Raw genomic sequence first — 21,953 nt, forward strand, 5'->3', positions numbered from 1 at the left:
AAACAAAAATTAATACACATCGTGTTTGAGTTTCGAAGCACATCAAATAATTTGAAGAACCTCTGTGAAGCTTGGTCATGTTTGAAATTTCCTACCTGACTGTGTCTCAGAAATAGTTTCATCAGACCAGCTGCCAGATGCTTGGCAGGATTTTAGAATAGGTCTGTCATGCACACGGATGCTGGAGCTGATTTTCTGGCCATCTTGCTTTGATGTACTCTCAGTCACTTTTGAGGAAGGAGACTGAAAAACCAGAGAAGAAAGCAAACATTAGTTCCAGTCTGACATTATTTTCCAAGTTTATGAAAAAGGAAGAAGGTGGGATAAGCCAGGAGATTGATTGTCAGCCTCCCTCTGGGTGTCACGATGTCTCAGTGGCTAGCACTGCTACCTCTGAGCACTATGTATCTGGGGACAAATTCCTCTCTTCAGCAACTGTGTGTGTGGAGTTTGCACATTTTCCCTGTGTCTGCATGGGTTTCCTCTCGTTCCAGTTTCCTTCCACAGTCCAAAGACGTGCGGTTAGGTGGATTAGTGACACCACCACTAGGCCATCTAGAATTATGGGAAGAATGAACAATCTCTCTTCCCAAGTTCTAGAATTCTACTTGCTCCATAATTAATAGCACAGCTTTTAAGGTAAAGCCTTTATTGCCCTTTGAACCTGCTTTTACAAATCACCATCCTTCATAGCACCAGGCCTGCTCCCACTCAAATTACAATTGCTGCTGGTACGCTTAATCTAAAATTAAAAAAATACACTGCCACACACATACCCGCCAACACAATTCTGCCTGTCATCTTTAAACCATTCCTGCTTCTTATCAAACCTCCTCACAGCTTCCTTAACTTTTCCAAAACACTCATCATTCTTCTTATTTTACAATATTCTAATTTTCAACACCTCATGCTCTTGGCACATAATCAAATTATTAAATGAACACTGAAAATAAAAGTGCCCCCAGAAGCAAACCCAGAAACCACGACTTTCTTGAACCACTCTGGAACTTCCCCAAATCCTTTTCTATATTTCCACCCTTCTATCTGTTTAAATCCCGTTTGCTACCCCTGCCTTAATTCCTTGCCAATTAATCTTATGCATGACACCCATCATATCTCCACATCTGAAAGTTGGGGTTTTTAAGCATAGTCATCACTTTTGAAATCTGCTCTGACGCTTTATTTCACAGTTACCTGTTTTCTTCCTATTTTATCTTTAAAAACTTGCATTTATAACAAATCTTTCATTTGATAAAACAAACCAAGTCGCTTCACAGAAATAGAATAAAACATGATACTGAGCCTCAAAGAGATCCAAGGGCAGATGTGAAATCTGTCATACAGTTCGAGTGCCTTGAAGGAGGAAAGTGACATAGACAGAAGTACAGTTCAGGGAGAGAATTAAAGAGGTCACTGTCTTAGTAACTGAAGGCTTTTCCATTAATGCAGCAATTAAAATTGAAATTCTCAAAGATTTAATTAAAGGAATACAAATAGCTTGCCTGCAATGTATAATCATGTAAATTAATTTAAATGGTGCAAAGACTGGTTCTGGTATTATCCTTCACCAACCGGCTTTCTGGAATAGAACAAGTAGTATAATACAATCGTCAAGTCTGGAAGTAAGACAGACATTGATGAGGCTCCTGCAGTGGAAGAATGGAGGTGGGGCAGAGACAGATAATCGGAAATTCCATAAAGTGCCGAAGCAGGCCATTTAGCCTTTTAAGTCCACATCAACCCTCCGAGGACCAGCCCACCCAGAGCCCCCTCCCCTCCAGCTGGATTTCCCATTGCTGATCCACCAAGCCGGCACATATTTCACATGCCTTCACAAAATTCCTATTCTTTCCCACATTACATTTCTCATTCCCCCTCAGAATTCCCATTCTCTGCCACTCCTGTTTCCCATTCCCCTCAGAATTCCCTTTCCCCCAACACCTATATTTTCCAGTCATTCTCAGAACTCCCATTCCCTCAGATCTCCCACCCACCTCCCCACACTGTTTCCCATTCTCTCCACTTCCTGTTTCCCTGGGACTGATTTTGAGCGAAGCCAAGGATTTTCTATTCTCTGCAGCCTTATATGACATTCTTTACTCATTAGAAACAGTTTTTGTAGAAAAAACAATGCACAACATCTTTTACCATTTTCCTGTGTGTTGCGACAAAATCCTGGGAATAAACATCATCTATGAAAATACGATGGTCAGGACTGGTGGTCATCCGAAGGGCTGCTGATGGTGATTCCAGAGTCTGAGCAGGTGAACATCTAACCTCCTCAGGAATTGAACTGTCACTGTGGGGCTGGGAGCAAGGTGGTGCAGGACATTCTTCCTCACTGCCTGTGTCTCGAGAAAATGCCAATACTTAGAACATTTATACTGCAATGGGTTAACAGTGCTTCAAGTGAGATGCACAATTCAGTATGACTGTCTTACATGTCCGTCCTCCTTTCAATGTATTCTTTATTTCAGATGTATGTAACAATATCATAAGGAGAGTAGGTTAGAAACAGTTAACCAGAGAAAGTTAAGTTTGCACAGGTCACTGATGAAAAGCACCTTGAGCTAATTCAGATACTATCAGACATAACTGCTCATTGTCAAAATACTCCGATACAACATTCTGCGCAGTACTGCAGTTACAGTTTCATGCTGCTGCTAATGGCGAGGAATGAAATTAATTATCAATATTGCAAAGAAAATTAGATTTTTCCATGTAAACAAAGTGGCCACATAGCCTTGTGTAAACAACGTCCAAGCTCTCACACTGATTACAACTTTTGCTGCTTTTCAACTCTGCAAGTGATATGCAAACACCAGCAGTGAAAGGAATTAAAATCTGAAACTTCAGCCTCCCTGAGAGGGTGAGTGGGAAACTACACTGGGCTATTGTGTCAAGGTACCATTGAGAAAGATGATAATTCCAACATCTGACCTATGCTGATTAAATGGATCACGGCAGATGGTTGGGAAACGTGATTTCCTTGAATGAATGAGACAGGCAAAATAAAAGGCCAGGTTTACACCTTGCTTCTTCTGCATTAATCGAGACTGATTACATTTACACATCAATACATCACCTCACACGTGCCATGACAATCAGCGTTACCAAAGTGCACTTGAAAGTAGTCAGAACCACAGTAAATGCATTACCTCGAAGAGAAAACAAACAAACAAGAAACAGAGGCTAACATTACCTTTTGATTCGGGAATCTTCTCGCTTGCCTCTCTCTTTGCCATGTTTGGTTTGAGCTCCTTGTCCCAAGCAGCCAGAGCCTGTTTATCCATTTGCTGGATCGCAGCTTCCTCAACATCGAGCCGCCGCTTCCACTCCAGCAGCTCCTCTGCATGCTGTCGCCGATGCATCAGTTTCTGCTCCCGTTTAGTGAGGAACCTGATGGACATGCAAGCAGGACGGGGGAGAGAGAGAAAGGAAGTGTCAGCTAGCTGCCGATATTCATTTCTAAAATCGGACATTAACCTGCAGCTCAAAATGTATAATTCTTACTTTTTAAATTCAACACTGTTTGGGTTATAGTTTCACAACACAAACAAAATTCAGGGCAAGGGTCTCCTTGTACACTTCACACATTGTAGAACATTGCAGCACTACTGCATGTAAATAGGCTCAGAGCAGTTAATCAACACATTCAAAAGGATTTCCTCCAAGTTTGCTGACGCAATATTCGTCAAAACAGTCAACTTCAATCTGCAATGCTGATCTTCAAAAAAACTTCAATCTGTCATAGATTTCCCCACCCCACTGCAATTGGTAACCAGGCCTGGCCCAGGGATTGGTACTGGGAGATTAGTGGACTGTAATCTCATAGGAAGCAAGCAAACAAAATTCTGATAGCCTGGTCCTCAAAGTTTAGTAAGAGGTTTGAGACAAGTCAGATGCTATGCCTTCTTGCATTTAGCTCAATAGCATTTCCTATTTACAGTACAGTGTTTTGCAAAGTATAAAGAATTATGTGTTTTTTTTGCCATGGTGGGGGATTTTTATCCTAGTTTATCACAGTTGCTGCCTCTCGCTCCCCAACAGACACTGAGAGAAGCCCAGTGATGAGACGTAAAGACAGAGAAGTAGTGGTGACAGGAGAGCAATGTTTACAAAAAAAGGAGCAAAACAAGAAAAACAAAACAGCTGAGTATCACCCCAAAATTGCTTTATCTTTGGATACTCAAGAAAACCTCACATTATTAAGGAGAAATTCCAAATATTCCATCAAACATTTCTGGCCAACTTCCCTACAACTCTACCTCAACACAACTTGAGGATTCATTAACTTCAAATGGCAACAGAGCTCATCAAAGCCAACCCCAGCTCCATTTCTCTTTCTGACTTAGATAGTGGGAGAATCTCAAGCACTGCCTTCCCAACAGTCCATCCACAGCTTACAAACCCATCTGATGTTTGTTTAATGTTGTCATTATTGCTGCCTTCACCACCAACTCTGGCAGCTCATTCCATACATGTGTGAAAAAATTGCCCCCGAGGTAACTTTTAAATTTTTCCTTTCTTACTTACGCTCTCTAGTTTTTGACTCCGCTATCCTGGGAAAAAGATCACGGCCAATCACCCTATCCATGTCCCGCATGATTTTATAAACTTTTAAGGTTACCCTTCAGCCTCTCCCTATAGCTGAAACCTTCAACCCGAGCAACATCCTTATAAATCTTTTCTGAATCTTTTCAAGTTTCACAACACACCAGCACTGAATGCATTATTCCAAAAGTGGCCTCTCCGATGTCCTGTACAACCATAACATGACATCCCAACTCTTATACTCAATGCACTGACCAATAAAGGCAAGCACACCAAATGGTTTCTTCACGACCCTGTCTGACTGAAACTCCATCTTCAAGGAACCAAGAACCTGCACCCCAAGGTCTCCTTGTTCAGCAGCACTGCCCAGGACCTTCCCATTAAGTCCTGCCCTGATTTGCCTTACCAAAATGCAGTACCTCACATTTATTTAAAATAATTAGATCAGAAAAAAACACCAGTCGTTTAGCACATCATCCCTATCTAATTATTTATTAAATATGCTAAACCTGAATCAAACCTTGCTTAAACAACACTTGGATACTGTGTGCAGGCTGATCATCATACTATAAATAGAAAAAGGAGAAACTGAAGTGGGTACACAGACAAGATTGACAAGGTTGGTCACAGAAATGTGTGGGTTCACATGTCAGGAAAGGGTTGACAAGCTACATCTCTTTTCTCTGAAAGAAGGCCAAACAGGGACATAATAGAGGTCTTTAAAATGTTGAGAGGGTTCAGCAGACTGGATACAGACAGAATGTTTCCTTTCACAGGGAAGAACATACCTTGAGGCCACAAAGTAGTCACCAAGAAATCCATCAGGGAGATATGGAAGTTCTGCAGAATTGGATTACAACAATGAAGACTGCACAGGGAGTGGTTGAATCAAATATCATATGGGTGTTTAAGGGGAAGATAGACAAGATTAGAGGGAGAAAGAAATAGAGGGTCAGGGTAATAGATGAGCAAAGGTGACAGGAGTCTCAAGTGGAGCAGTAACACTGATGTGAACTGATTGGAACAAATCATAGAATCCCTCAGTGTGGAAACCGGCCATTCAGCCCATTGAGTCCATAATGACCCTTCGAACAGCATCCCACCCAGACTCACTCCCCTATGCTATCAGTGTAACTCTGCATTTCCCATGGCTAATTCACCTAGCCTGCATATCGCTAGGCACTATGGGCAATTTAGCATGGCCAATCCACCTGACATGTATATTTATGGACTGTGGAAGGAAACCCATGCAGACATTGGGAGAATGTGCAAACTCTACACCGTCGCCTGAAGGTAGAATCGAACCTGGGTTCCTGGCACTGTGAGGCAGCAGGGCTCGCCATTGAGCCATGATACTGCCCGAATAAGACCTGTTTACATCCTGTAGTGTACGCAATTGCCTTCATTAGATTAAAAAGCTGACACAATGATGTCAAGCTGATAATTCCACCAGGAAAAACAATTCCTGCAACATTTGCATGTACCTCCAGTTTCCTAACACACTCCACTGAAAGGCAAAGCAAGCTTTGCACCAGTGAAAGTTTTCACATTGCAATCCCATTCTGAGACTGTTACACCAGGGCAATGGGTGTAAGTAAAGAAGATGAGGGTAAGAAAAAACTCCACTACTTGGAGAGCAGTAGCAGTGAGACCATATTTATGTTTTGCTCCCCCACTTGCAGGGTCAAACATGACAAACCCTCAGGTGGGATAATTAGAAACACCATATGCAGCAAACACACTGCCTTTGAAAAAAAGTTAAATGGATTTCATATATTTATCTCTGCTCAGAGCCACACTGTCTCTCTCTTTCTCATCCTCTCTATTTTTTTTATTTCAAAAATATACTTTATTCATATATATTTAATCTATACAATTGGACATGTCTTCATTCTGTAAACATTCCATTTCTTTGCGTATTGAAACAGGGTAATCATTCCTATTCACAGGTTGGTGCGATTACATTGAGCTGAGGCACCAGCGGAGCCCAATGACTGCGTGGGCCCCCTGTTCTTCTTAGGCAGGCAGATGTTAGATGGTGGTCTTTCCCCACCGCGCCTTGGCGGCAGCTGCCCCAAGCTTCAGCGCGTCGCTCAACACGTAGTCCTGGACCTTGGAATGTGCCAGTCTGCAACACTCAGTCGGGGTCAACTCCTTCAGCTGGAAGATCAACAGGTTTCGGACCACCCAGAGAGCGTCCTTCACCGAGTTGATGATCCTCCAGGCACAGTTGAAGTTCATCTCAGTGTGCTTCCCGGGGAACAGGCCGTAGAGCACGGAGTCCCGCGTCACGGCGCTGCTCGGGACGAACCTCGACAAACACCACTGCATTCCTCTCCAGACTTCCTCTGCATAGGCACATTCCAGAAGGAGGTGTGTGACAGTCTCGTCCCCCTCGCAGCCGCTTCGAGGGCAGCGTGCGGTGCGGCTAAGAGTCCGGGCGTGCATAAAGGATCTCACAGGCAGAGCCCTTCTCACCACCAGCCAAGCCATGTCTTGGTGCTTGTTGGAAAGTTCTGGCGATGAGGCATTCTGCCAAATGGCTTTGACAGTCTGCTCAGGGAACCGCTCGGCAGGATCTGCCCTCTCCTTTTCCCGAAGGGTCTCAAGGACACTACGTGCTGACCACTTCCTGATGGACTTGTGGTCAAAGGTGTTTTTCTTCATAAATTTCTCCACGAAGGACAGATGGTACGGAACGGTCCAACTACTCGGAGCGTTCCACGGCAGCGAGGCCAGGCCCATCCTTCGCAACACCAGGGACAGGTAGAACCTCAGTACATAGTGACACTTGGTGTTTGCGTACCGGGGATCCACGCACAGCTTGATGCAGCCACACACAAAGGTGGCCATCAGGGTGAGGGTTGCAATGGGTGTATTTCTTCCCCCATTGCACCGTCTTTGTACATTACATCTCTTCGGACCCGGTCTATCTTTGATCTCCACACGAAGTTGAAGATGGCCCGGGTGACTGCGGCGGCACAGGTTCTGGGGATAGGCCAGACCTGTGCCATGTATAACAATACTGAAAGTACCTCACACCTGATGACCAGGTTTTTACCCGCGATGGAGAGCGACCGTTGCTCCCATCTGCCCAGTTTCTGTCTCACCTTCCTGATCCGCTCCTCCCAGGTCTTGGCGCACGCCCCAGCGCCCCCGAACCAAATACCCAGCACCTTCAGGTAGTCAGTCCTGACAGTGAAGGGGATAGAGGATTGGTCGGCCCAGTTCCCGAAGAGCATGGCTTCGCTCTTGCCTCGGTTTACCTTGGCCCCCGAGGCCCGTTCAAACTGGTCACAGATGCACATGAGTCTGTGCACTGACAGCGGATCCGAGCAGAAAACGGCGACGTCATCCATGTACAGGGAGGTCTTAACCTGCAGACCCCCGCTGCCAGGAATAGTCACCCCTCTCAGGTTCGCATCCTTCCTGATGGACTCGGCAAATGGCTCTATGCAACACACAAACAAGGCAGGAGAGAGAGGGCAGGCCTGCCTGACTCCAGATCTGACTGGGAAGCTATCTGATTCCCACTCATTGATTGAGACTGCACTGACAATGTTGGTGTAGAGCAGTCTGATCCAATTAGCGATTCCCTCCCCGAAGCCCATTTTGGAGAGGACATCCCTCATCCTCTCTATAACATCACCAGCTGACAAATGAGCTGGTTGGCTTGCCAGCCTTTCACAGCAATATGCCTTATAAGGAGCCATAGCAGATATTACTTTTCATCCATATGACTGCACATCTTCTTCAGTTTTTGCATGATGCTGCTGGTCTCACTGCCTGAAATCGAAACAGGGGAGGGACTCCACGTCTCCATATCTGTTTGCAGGAGACTGGAAGTGGGGCTCACTTTGGAAACATTCTCCTTCTGGTTGTTTTGCATTCCGCTGCTCCTGTCGATTTGGAATCTGAGAATATACCAAGATGGACGCATGGAAAGTTAAGTTTGTTCCTAAAAGGAAACAACTCCAGAATTAGTTGCAATGAAACATAGATGAGATTCAAAGACTGGTTTCTGCAACTGAGCAACATCATTTCCTTTCAGGCAGGCAGAGCGTTTCATTAGTTTTGAATTAATTGAGCTTTAATTCATTGAAAATTTCAAAAGTGAGACTGATTTTTTTGTTTGTTGGGAATGTTTATTCAGTGAAACAGATTAAGGGAGGGAGATGTAGATCAATTATAATAGAAGGAAGTGCAAACAGATGAGTGGCTCAACAACCTACTCCCATTCCTATGCACATGATCAAGTGTAAAAATGTTTTGACACCTTTGTAGGATATGCTGATAACAGGTCGGAGCCAGATTGCAGGGAGCGAAAGAACAGAAGCACAGATACATTGGGCTGAAAGCTCCATTTCTTGTGCTGTCACTTCTACAGAATGCAGAACAAAACACGATATCGATGAATACAAAGGATGGTATTCTCGGCAGCAGCAGGTATTCCTGCATATACAGCTTTAGGTTGCAGAGATTCGGACTCTACATAAGGGAACATGCGAACATATTATCAACTTAATAAAAGTACCGAGACTTAAGTTGATGTTTCTCAGTGGCAGACAAACCATTCTTACATCTTTTCTGTAAAATATTAAAAGTTTTATTTAGATTGCAATGATAATATAGACCAGAAACCTGGCTGATAGCAAGCTTGGATTGAAAGTGATCACCCATCATTCATGCTGCTGAGTAAGTAATTCCTTACTTTAATAGTAACCTTGCATTGAACAGTTCAGGAGTTTGCAAATGGTGGGATACTAACCAACTTGCTCTCCCCAGCGGATTTGAGTTTCTCCTGAATTTTGATGGTGGTCTGGAGCATATGTTGAATCTCCTGCTGTTTCAGAATCAGCTGCCTCTCCCTGTGAGCAGCCTTGTTGGCCTCTTGAAGATGCCTGATTCCAGCCTGTGATGAAATTGGATGCAATGTATTACCATGTTAGAGATCAACCAAACCCGTCTTTACGTTGTCAATAAATTTATTTTGACGACAGAGTACAGACAAAAATGAAGTCAGGGCACACAACTCCATAACCCGTTAAGTTCTAAGTTGCACAGTTTCCAGGTGGCACTGTGCAACTTTTACAACTTATAATGCTTGTTCTTGATGAAAACTTTGTGTTTTTCTTCGATAAAATGTATTGTCAACACAAACTCAAACAGTCAAGTACTCCAGGTGGAAATTATCATGAAAGAGTTACTCACATTCTTTTTCGACAACTGATGCCTAACTTTGAGTGAGCATTTCTGATTTTATTTCAGGAGGTTGCTTCCAGGTCTGTGGTGAGTTAACCTGAGTTCTCAAACCTGAAAAACTGTCCTCAGCAGCCAAGTACTTTGCAGAAGAGAAAGATGATGAATAGGCAGATTTCCGCTTTCGAGAATTGCACATTAGCTCTTGCTGCTGGGCAAGTTGGAAAGTGTTTCTGGATTAGTGGTGCTGGAAGAGCACAGCAGTTCAGGCAGCATCCAAGGAGCTTCGAAATCGACGTTTCGGGCAAAAGCCCTTCATCAGGAATAAAGATGGAAAGTGTGCCTGGGTTGAGTGAATACATAATCTGGCAAATCTGTAGTGGGTCCAACAGCAAATAACGTAACATTCCAAGTCTGCGTGACACTGCCTGACACTGTGAGATTGGTAAAACCGCTGCCAACAAAAATCAGCAACTTGTTGAGACCATCACTATATTTTTCTCAGTTTTGGTTTGGAACTGTGAGCTGAAGTTAAGAATTGAACTTTGAAAAGCAACTTGTTTTAAAACAACCGAAAAAGGCTCAGTCATTTATAATACCAGAGTTGATTTTACTCCCCTTCTTGAACAAGGGGACGTCATTTGTTATCCTCCAGTCTTCTAGCATTATTCCTGTAAACAATGACAACATAAAGATCAAATCTCAAGGTTCTGCAATCTCCTCCCTGGCTTCCCAGAGAATCCTCAGATTAATCCCATCCAGCCTAGAGGCCTTATCCATTTTCACACTTTTCCGAATTGCTAACACCTCCTCATGAACCTCAATCCCGTCTAGTCTAATAGCCTGCATTGCAGTATTCTCCTCGACAACACTATCTTTTTCCGGTGTGAATACTAACAATATTCATTTGGTGCTTCCCCATCTCCACGGACTCCATGCTCAACATCCCACAACTACCCTTCATTGGCCCTGACCTTTATCGTCATTCTTTTCTTCCTGATATACTTATAGAAAGCTGTATGGTTTTCCTTGATCCTATCTGCCAGTGATTTTTCATGTTTCCTCCTGGCTCTTGGTAGCTCTCTCTTTAGGTCTTTCCTCACTAACTTGTAACTCTCAAGCTCCCCAACTGAGCTTCACGTCTCAATATAAGCCTTTTCTTCCTCTTGACAAGAGATTCAACTTCTTTAGTAAACCTCAGCTCCCAACACATGTTGTAATGATGCTGGAATTTACAGACAAACTTGGATAAATCTGCCCAAGTAGATCACACAGTTTCACCACTGCTGAATTAGCAACTAAACCAGAAAGAGAATGATCAGGGTTTAAGATTTTGTTAAACAGCCAAATTCTTCTTAATATTTTATAACTTTAATGCCCCTCCCATGCTTGTCATACTCAATCTGGAGAAAATTTATTTCAACAAGATATTGCTTCTGCTCACAAAATTAAAAAGGGTATTTTAAAATAAAATCTGGAAATAAAAGGTTGGTGTCAGTAAAAGTGTCCACAAAGATGTTGAGCAGCCATAAAAACCCAACTAATTCATGGAGGGACTTTGAAGAAGGAAATCTTCTGCCCACAACTAGTATGGCATATGTGACGACAGTGTTACGGCAGCATGGATGGCATGCACACCATACCTACCAAGCATTGACCATCTCTTGCAATCCTTTTGATATGAAGTGGTATTATCATCACTGCTTCCCTCACAATTAACACATTAGAGTTACCCTCGACCTGAAACTGAACCGGATCAGCTAAACAATACTGTGTCAACAAAACTAGGTCAGAAGCTGAAAGTTCTTCACTTAGTAACTCACTTCCTGTCTCCCCAATACATGCCCTAGAAACATAACATCAAATAGAATGTAGCAACCTGCTTGATCTGCATCACATTCACTAATCTATACATTCACGTCCTTCACCAATAAACAGTGAGAGCTATGTGCACTATATGATGCACTGCAGGAACTCACTCAATTCCTTCAACAGCATCTTCAAAACCTCTGACCTCTACCACCTAAAAGGACACAGACAGTAGATAACATGGTAACACCATTACTTGTAAGTTCCTCTCCATGCCACACAACATCCTGACTTAGCAATATACCATTCCTTTACTGCTATCGGATCAAAATCCCAGGTACTCCTTTCCTGTCAGCATTGTGGATGTACCTGTAGCAGGTGAACTGCAGATGTTTGAGGAAATGGCTCACTATCACCTTCCCAAGTGCAATGAAGGATGGACAACAATACTGGCCTTAACAGCGGCAAAGAAATCCATTGAAATAATTTGTTTAAAATCCTGACTCGTGGGTAAGGACAACAGTCTTGCATCAATCTGTTCCAGAGCCCTGAACTCCAAACCTAACAGCACTTGCGAGTTGATATGTTTATATTGACCAAGCAGACTGCAGTAGCTCAAGGCAGCTCACCACCATGACCATTTCGAGGATGAGGGATAGTAAATAAATACCAGCATTACCGGAAACATCCCAAATTCAAAGAACAAACTTAAAAATTAAAAAAAAAAGTCAAAATTGCATTCATTCTACTCATTCCAAACAGTGATAAGGGGAAAGATGATGTGAATACCTAGATTCTGCACAACAGCCTCACTGCAATGAGAAAAGACACCAGCTTTCTCCCTTATCCGGAAAGGATTACTAGAAGTATCTGCACATTCTTACAGTGCATTTTTGAAAGGCTATTCAGCTTAACATCACTGCATAGGTCAGCTACTCACTTTTTCTGGTGCTCCAACCAGGCCAGCTCTGCTTTGGTCTTTTCCTTCAAGGCTTGTTCTCGCAGTTTGAGGAGTGACACCTGGTGCTGTGCACGCATCTCCTCCCCCTCCATATATTGTCGCACCATCTCCATGGTGAATTGAGAGAAACTGTCTTGACCTCCAGAGAAGGGCATGCTCAAATCATGCTGAACAGTGAAAGACAGGAGAACAAACAGTACAGAGTGAGGTGATCTGCGTCCCCTGACCCAAGCAAAACTTGCCCCATAATCCACAAAAACTCAGGACTGAGTGCAGACAACAACAACAATTAAAAGGAGTTGGAGTATCATCAGACATGCCAATCATGCTGCATCACAAGTGATCCCATCAAACTATCCCAATATTTATCAGGATGAGTAAATGCTGACTGTCTCATTTCATCATCTGTAAAACACATTAAGACTGGCAAAGTCCCTCATACTGATAATTTTCTGGTCAGGACTCCAGTTACTAATTTGCTGCCAGGTTCTGATAAAAAAACCAAAAACAGAATAGGGGTTGCACATACAGAGAATAAGGGTTTCATGGTTACATCAACATTAGCCAGGAGGAGGCTATTTAGCTTCTTGAGCCTATTCCACCATTCACCCAAATCATGGTAATCTTCAACATCATGACAAATCCCTGTCTTTGTCCCATAATCCTTCAGCATTTTGGTTAAAAATCTACCAAGCTCGGATTTAAAATTTGTAACTGATTTCAAATCAATCACTGTTTGTGGAAGTGAGTTTCAAACTTCATCCATTTCCATGTGCAAAAGTGTTCCACAATATCAATGTTCTGACTCACATTTTATCTATTCAATCTCTCTTCTTAAATTAAGCCTCGGAGCCCAAGTATCACTTCAGTAAGTCTACATTGCACTTCCACCAAGAGTGATACTCTTCTTAAGCCATGGTGCCCAGCCCTGACGGCTTGGACTGACTAGGTTTTGAACTGCTGAAGCATGACTTCTAATCCTTTGTTTTCGAGTCTTCTTTGGACATAAATGTCAACATTCCACTAGCCCCTTGATCACTTTTCTGAGCCTGTTTGTGACATTTTCATGAACTGTATGCAGCTGGATCACCCCCATCAAGTTTCTTTGAACTCCACTGTCTCTCGATTTTCACAATCAAGAAATATCCTATTTTGATCCAACCTCTCACTTGCCGACACAAACTCATCTGTAGATTTTTCATTTACTTAATCTATCAAGATTGCTTTCTGATTTTATGCTTCCATCTACCGACACTCGAGATCGCTGCTAATCTGTAGAGAGGCCCCAAATTTTGAATGTGGCTTTCCTTTCATTATGAATAGTGAATAGATCGGGCACCAACATAGATCCATGCAGAATATCACCAACCATATCCTTCCAATTAGAATATCTCTTATTATCTGCACAAATGTCTCTTGTTCAAATCAAATTCCTCTGCAAGCTCCACATATCTTTTGCATCTTATTACCCCCACCTTTAATGGACAGTAGAAAGTTGTAAATTCAGGGACATACTTTGCAGTCAAATTTAGCTTGTGTTTACCTGACGAGGTGAGCAAGGAATCCCAGTAAATATTAATCTCTGTCTTCACTACATGGTAACTTGATCACAAAGATTAACAATGCAAAAGATTTATTCCTCTTCAAGATTTAGAAACTCTGGTAACATTGTTAGTGAGTGGTACTTATCATTTAAAAAAACAGCCCCTGCCCAACACTTGCCTTACACTCATTGCCCCATCTGCTCCTCATCCTCCACATCTGAATCTCATGGCAAGATACCTAGAACATGGAGAGGAGCAACTATTCCAAGCACTGAGATCCCACTAACTGGCACCACCACTCACCCTTGGCTAACCCATGGGAGAACTCACTTTTGCAGCTATTGAAGCCAATTGATCCTGCAGTATGTCCTCATCGGAATCATCCAGCTGGCTGCGTTTCTTCCTCATATTAAAGCAGCGATGGCTCTCTGATGGCAGAAGGAGATGGAAGGATTTCTCTTCAATCTCATCTTCAGTCATTGACTCATCGAACTGAAGGGAGTACTCAGTGGCAAGAGAAGCAGAGTCTGGAGAGACAATAAATGATTGACATTGTTCTTTGTTATTTTCCATTGCTCACTGAAAGATTTAGAACTGGAACATGAAGTTAAAGGCTAAGCTAGAATCCTTGGATTAGTTATCTGCTCAAGGAGCAGAGTTGGGTTACAATTATTGATTCAACACAACTGTTATGTTGAATCACACATTGTTTAAGGGGACAGGAGGAAGTTTCCTTATGCATAACCACAGATCCAAGGGGAACACAAGAAAGTTGGATTGATTAGCTTAAGCATATGACTGAATAAAGGAATCTTGAAATAAATCAGTGCAAGACATGTTACTATTTGACCCACATATCCTTTGGGTATGGAAGGAGTGCTAACCTGACAATTGATTTGGTTGATTTGAATCACCTAACTGAAGAGACACCATTCCCCATTTAAGTCATGAGATCAGTTGAAGGACAAACCATCATTTAGATTTGATGAAGTCTGTTTTTTTCCCACTTGTCGCACATTGAATGGGCTTCTTCCTCTTGGGGGACTGTGGGTGTAGTGTGCAGTCATGGCTCGCGATTTACTGTCTCCTGGTGCATCCTTTCAAATTTTTAGTTGATGCAGTCTTTAAATTAATGGCTCCTGGCGTACGCCATATATTTATAGAAGGAGACTTTAATTGGTCTCATGGACCCTGGGGTGGACAGGATGCCAAGGGAGCTGTTGGGTACACCTCTGCAGGCGAGACAGTTAGTGGACTTGTGTGAGGAGTTGGGGCTAGTGGATGTGTGGAGGTGCCCCCACCCAAATGGGAGGGACTTTACCTTTTACTCCAACCCGCACAAGTGCCACACAAGAATTAAAATGTTCTTTGTTCCGTCAGTTTGTTTGGACTTGGTGTTAGCCTGCAGGATTGGGAACATAACTATTTCGGACCATGTGGCAGTATATTTAGATGTTAAGATCAAAGGTAGTGCAGGAGACACATGACAATGGTGCACGAATCCATTTCTGTTGAAGGATGACAACTTTGTACAGTATATCACAAGGGAGTTCAGGGTTTTTTGGGTCTTCAATCAGGCTACAGCCAGTAACCCATCAGTGCTCTGGGAGACCACCAAAGCATTCTTAAGGGGTATGATTATTTCACACTTGATGAGAAGGAGGCAGAGAGGATAGCAGCAGCTGGAACTTGAGGCCTGGCTGAAGACAGCAAATCAGCACATTATCCCAGACCATCCGGGGTCAAATTGCAATGGGTCATGGCTCTCTGGGCTGCTCTGGACTCAGCACTCACACAAGTGGCAAAGAGAGGGGTCTCCTTTACAAAGCAAAGGTTGTTTGAATATGGGGATAAGCCAGGTAGATCCCTGGCTTACCTGGCTAGGAAGGAAAGTGCTCCACAGTCCATTGTGTTTACCAGGGAAAGAACTAGCAATATCACTCGTGAACTGAGGAAGATCGATGCCAGATTCCAGGAGTTCAATGCAGAGTTATACCGGTCAGAGGGAATGGGGATGGAGAAGTGAGAATGGAATCTTTTTTTGAAAACTTGGACCTCCCTGGTATAAACGCAGATCAGGCCTTCCTTTTAAATGTACCTCTGACAGTACAAGAGGTGCAAAAGGCGGTAAGGCAGCTCCAAGGTGGTAAAGCACCTGGTCCAGACAGATTCCCATGTGGATTTTATAAGGAGTTCATACACATGTCAGCTGAACCAGTGCTGGAGCTGTATAGTCATTTCTATGGCCAGGACTGTCTTCTGCTCTCTCTTACAGAGGCTAATATCGCTCTTATTTTAAAAAAAAGAAAAGACCCTGAGGATTGTGCATTGTATAGACCCATCTCATTGTTGAACGTGGATTTTAAAATTCTATCAAAGGTGTTAGCTCTGAGACAGGAGAAGGTACTGCCTGTTATTATAAAAGAGATGGGTTTTATCAAGGGCTGCAGCTCCTCCAACAACTTCAGGCGGGTATTGAACATAATGCAACTATGTCAGCAGAGAATGATTCCGGGTTTGGTGGTCTCACTGGAGGCAGAAAAGGCTTTTGATCGGGTGGAATGGTTGTATCTCTTTGCTGTTCTAGATCGTTTTAGTCTGGGAAGGGCCTTCGCCAGGTGGGTGGCAGTGTTATATAAAGACCCCAAGGTGGCAGTTATCACGAATGGGGTTAACTCGAGCAATTTTCATGTGGGGAAGAGCAGCTGACAGGGATATTCCCCTGTTATTGCTACTGTTTACCTTTGTACTTGAAGCACTGGAGGAGGCTGTCCAAAAAGACCCTGAAACACTGGCACCGACGGTGGGATTTGGGGATCAAAAATCACTCTCTGTGCAGATGTTGAGAGAGAAAAAGACCTTGACTATTTACACTATCCATGCCCCTTCTTGATTGTATAAACCTTGACAAAAATCCTTCAGTCTCCAATGCTCCATGGGAAAAATGCTTCAACCTATTCAGCCTCTCCCTGTAACTCAGTCCCGGCAACATCCTTGTAAATCTTTTCTGCAACCTCTCAAGTTTAACATCCTTCCTACAGAAAGGTGATCAGAACTGCATGCAGTATTCCAGACGAGGCCTCACCAATGTCCTGTACAGCTGCAACATAACACTTCAACCACTACAGTCAATGTTCTGACCGATGAAGGCAAGCACGCCAAATGCCTTCTTCACCACCCTCTCTACGTGCAACTCCACTTTCAAGGAACTATGCACCTGCATTCCGAGGTCTCTTTGTGCAGCAACACACCCAGGGCCCGACCAGTAACTGTATAAGTTAGCGATTGGATAGAGAATTTTAAAAATGAGATTTGATAGAGAACTTTAAAAATGAAGGTGCTTGAAGTACATGGAGGGAGAAATGTTTTCACTTGCGTAGCTGACCTGAATAGGAAGTTGACATTAGTGGATCAAATCAGACATTCAAAACAAACCATTCTTCCCTGAGAAAGGTGACAACATGGAACTTGCTAGTACCAGGAATGCTTTAGTTGAATAGCATGAATGTGTTCAAGGGGAAATTGGATAAGTACCTCGCGGAGAAATGTACAGAAGGATGGGATGGGATGAGACAAAGTGGGAGTAGACTCTCATGGAGACTAAATAACTGCACGAGTCTGTTGGGCCAAAAGGCACTTTTCCCTGCTGTAAAGTCTCTGCAAATGTACTGCTCTCCTTCACTAAAGAACCATTTAATCACCAAATAATTTGGACAAAAGGGGTCCCACTCGGGTATAAAAGAGAAATACAAGAGGCATCCCTTCATAAGGTCACACAATTAACATCCATTACTGAAATTACTTCTGCTGAGACAGCGGTTTAATCTTCAGCTTCTCAGTAGCAGTGGAGTACAGAGTTTTAATCGGCGGTTTGGTGGAGGTTGAGCTGGCAACATCAAGATCTTTCCTGAGTTCAGCTTCGGTCTTCTTCACAAATTCACCACACGACTGAAAGAAACATGGAGAGAAAGTGAAATCAAACATTGGGATTTAAAGAAGTACACATGACACTATTTTGACAACTGCACTGAATTCAATGTACTTCTGAATATTTTTAAACTTTTGTGGCAACTAAGGAATAGTAGGCCTTGATTTTCGGCAAATCACTGCAGCGAGGACAAGTTTTCAATTCAGCCAGAAAGTTGAAGATAAAGCCTTTGCCATTTGAAATAATAGAAAATTCAGATGTAGGATGCAGTGTTCATAATCGTGATGCAGTGGTACAATATAAAACTGAACAGTTGCTAAACTGAAGCACTTACCAAAATATGGTCCATCCAATCACGTTTTCTCCTGTCAAATGTCTTCATCTTCTGTCAGCCTGTTTTCTGATATTGCTCCTGGTAGAATCCAAACAACTTTATAACCTCATTAGAAATGAAGAAATGGATAAAAACACAGGAGAAATGGCAGTTGTTGCACACACCCTAAATACACAGACAAAACAACCCACAATCCATTATCCTTGCCCAAAACTGCTCAGTGAAGCCTTTGACTCTTGGGCCTTTGGACTCTTCCCCCATTCTGAATGATGTAAAATTGGATGAAACTCAAAGCATGTTCTATTCAACAAAAATCTACAGAATGCTTGAAAATGTAATTATAATTGAAGTGAACAATATCGGTGAGATCCAAAAGCATATTCTAAACAACTCTAATGGAATATGCAATACTCCCAGACGGTGAGAAGGTTTGACATTTTACTTTGCCTCAGACCTAGACTGAGAAATGATTAATTATTCACTTAATGATTCACTACATTATATGGTTCAGCACTTTGCCAACAGCATCTTCTAAGAGGTCTCTGCTCAGGCAAATTCCAAAAATGTTCCGCCTTTATAATAGACTGTAGGTAGATAACTCAAGATCAGTGCTGTGGGAAGTCTCACCATAAACATTGGGGCTGACGTGGATTCTTACAGCGGACCCAGCATTTCAGGAAGGTCAAATCATTCTCAGTTTAACAGATGAGTTCATCTTAACTTCAGGAACTGAAGTTGAGTGAGATGAAGTAATACATTGAGTGGATAAGAAAAGGAATTACACCTGAAATTGTAAGGTCCTAATCAGATCAGAGAAAAATGCCACAAAGTACTCAAACATACAGGCCATTTAAAGTGACAGATATAGCCATTAAAAGAAACCTGGCTCTTCCAACTGCACACAAACAATTTAAGCCACATTAAGTTGCAAAAGATCTGAGAATATTTTGGTCAATTTTGGGAACCTCAACACATTACAAATTCAGACTGAAAAGTGCAACCTTTAAGGCTTTCTTCGTCTGAAAATTATGGAGTGACCTGTGGAAGATAAGATTCTGGAGAGTTTTAAGATGATTAATAATCATATAGTGTATTATCAACCAATGGAATAACAGAGATGATACAGAAGAATTCAAAAAATGAGTGACTGGAAGAGACACCATATATTATGTAAATAGAAACAGAAACTATAGATTCTCAGAGTGGGCAAAGTTGTGACAGATGGGATTTAATGAATAACAGGATGATGATGATGATGATGATAAATTAATAATGGGAGAATACAAACAGTACTCTCCCATTATTAAGTGGTTTGGACTTTTAGGGAAGGGGCAAAATGGTAAATTGAATTCAATGCAGTCATCAGAATGTTTTTAACATGCTCTGTTATACATATCATCAATCAGAGCTGCTGTGGAGCACTATTAACCCATATCTTTCTTGCTTAATTGAGAATAAATAAGTTTGCGTTCAAATGCAAAAGCTGGATCTCACCTCACAAGAAACTCTTTTGCTCACACTCTACATCTTTCCACTTATTATTCTCAAGATAGTCTGGGGGTATTTGTAGATCTCCTGGATCGTGGCCAAGATCCTGCAACTTCCTCAGCCGCTGCATGAACCCCATCTTCTCAACCTCTAAAGCATCATGATGTACAGCAAAATGAGGTTCCCTTTGGATTTTTAGAGGCACATCCTTCATAGACTGGGCCTCTTGCACTGGCTGCTGCACTTTGCTACAGCGCAGCCCAAAGTCCTCATCAAACCAATCTTGGTCATCTACCAGGTCATCGAGCATTTCACGACTCAATTCCGACTCTGCCAGGCATTTGGCCAATTCTTCCTGCCCACGTGTGCCAAACATCAGGCTGCCTTGTTGCAAAGTACACAAACTGTTGGTCAATCGAGAAACTGAAGGTCAGGAACAAAAGTGATGAAATTCATTTCAAAACATTAATGAACAATACATGGTTTTAATAAACTGTGAAATCAAAGCATGAAAACGGTAGACAAACAAACGAGAACCTTCTTTTTATATCTCAGAGTATGTCTGACGAGTTAGACACAGGCTGGAATTCATTTTATAGGTAAATACAAATATCAACAAATCAGAAAAACGTGTCAGTTTAGTCAGGATGTTGCTGAGTCAAATCCAAGTGACCCAAGCTCCTCTTTCTGTGATTTCCTACACTGAATGCTCAGAAAGGAATGGACAGTATGAGCACTTGTCAAACACTTTCATGAAAAATGCTACTAGTCCAATGAATGTTAATATGTGCAAACCATAAACATTTCCGTTCTTCTAATCAGACGGTCATTCAGTCTCTAGACTTTGGTTCAGAACACTACACTGGAAAAACAGTGTGTCCACTAAAAAAGCCAGAGATTGAAAAGCATGATTCAAAACTTAGTTTAAAAGATCCTCTTTAAAAACACTGCCTTCCTTAAACCGAAGGACAGAAAAATGCAGGAGGAAAAGGGTTTGAATTTCAATAGCAATCTTTCAGTTCTAAACTCAGTAATTACACAGTGGAAATGGTCACTAAATCCTCGAGAAATAATCAGGTGTACTTACACATATTTTGAGAATTGATGGGCAAGGTAGAAAACACCGAGACACCAGAAATTTTAAGAATATTCCCCACAGCTCGATTTTATCACCCACAAATATATTTAACAATTTATCAAGATATTCCTCACAACAGTCTTTTGGTAAAGGGTCCTTGGTAAAGGGGAACACTCAGGATAATTTCTAAAAATGATGACCTGCAACATGTGCCTGAAAAAACTGGAGTTGTATTTTGACATATTGTGTGGGAAATAATGATAATCCTATAAGTATGTTAAAACATGGTACTTACAGATCGAGGACAAAGATCTGAAGATAATACTTCCTCCTTATCATCATCACTATCATCTCTTTCAAATGTGTCCAATGGGATATCAGTCTTGTGTTCCTCCTCTAGATCCTTGGAAGGTGACCTGGGCCAGGATTCAACATCCAGTTTGAACTGTAATCATTGATTAGTAAGCCAAACCTTCTCAGCTACAAACTTTGTGATTTCTTGCAATTATTCAATAGCGTCCTTGACAAAAGAAGATAGTATTATATCAACCAAAGAATTGGCCTTTGAATCACTGCTCTTCAGATCATCTCCTTTAAAGTCTTCACTATCCTCATGATTGTCCTTGGGTTCCTCTACTTTAGTGTCCATGTGCTCCTCATGAATTTCCTCAGATTGAGGCTCGAGGAATGGTACTTTAAATTGAGCCTCGAGTTGGTCCTTTTCCCTGTTCAGTAAATCCAACAGAGGAGTTGAAGAGTTCTTTAGGATATTTCGTGAAAAGTCCTCCCTTTGTGTACTGGAAGAACACACAGACACATCAGCGTTAATATTGGTGTCTGTCTCTAGTGCTGCCTTGGATGCCTTCTCTCTGAACACATCAGTCCGTTAATGCTTTCTTCATTCTTGTCTTTATTCAAGTTTGCCAATCCGTCCTCCTTACCAGACTTGGGCAAGCTCTCAAGTTTTGTTTGAGAAAGTCTATAGCCTTAAAACTTGTCCTGAAACTTTTAGACTAAAATGTAATGTTGAATTATAGAACACATTTGCTGTCCACCAG

At 42.2% G+C, this 21,953-nt stretch overlaps 1 pseudogene; it reads right to left on the reverse strand.

Moving 5' to 3' along the window:
- Positions 1–21,953, reverse strand: part of LOC148149284 (centrosome-associated protein 350-like) — a 989,460-nt pseudogene that overhangs the window by 695,002 nt on the left and 272,505 nt on the right.

Source organism: Chiloscyllium plagiosum, unplaced genomic scaffold, assembly GCF_037043375.1.
Source record: "Chiloscyllium plagiosum isolate Xiang-an unplaced genomic scaffold, Cpla_swu_hap1 HiC_scaffold_9, whole genome shotgun sequence".
NCBI classification, from domain to species: Eukaryota; Metazoa; Chordata; class Chondrichthyes; order Orectolobiformes; family Hemiscylliidae; genus Chiloscyllium; species Chiloscyllium plagiosum.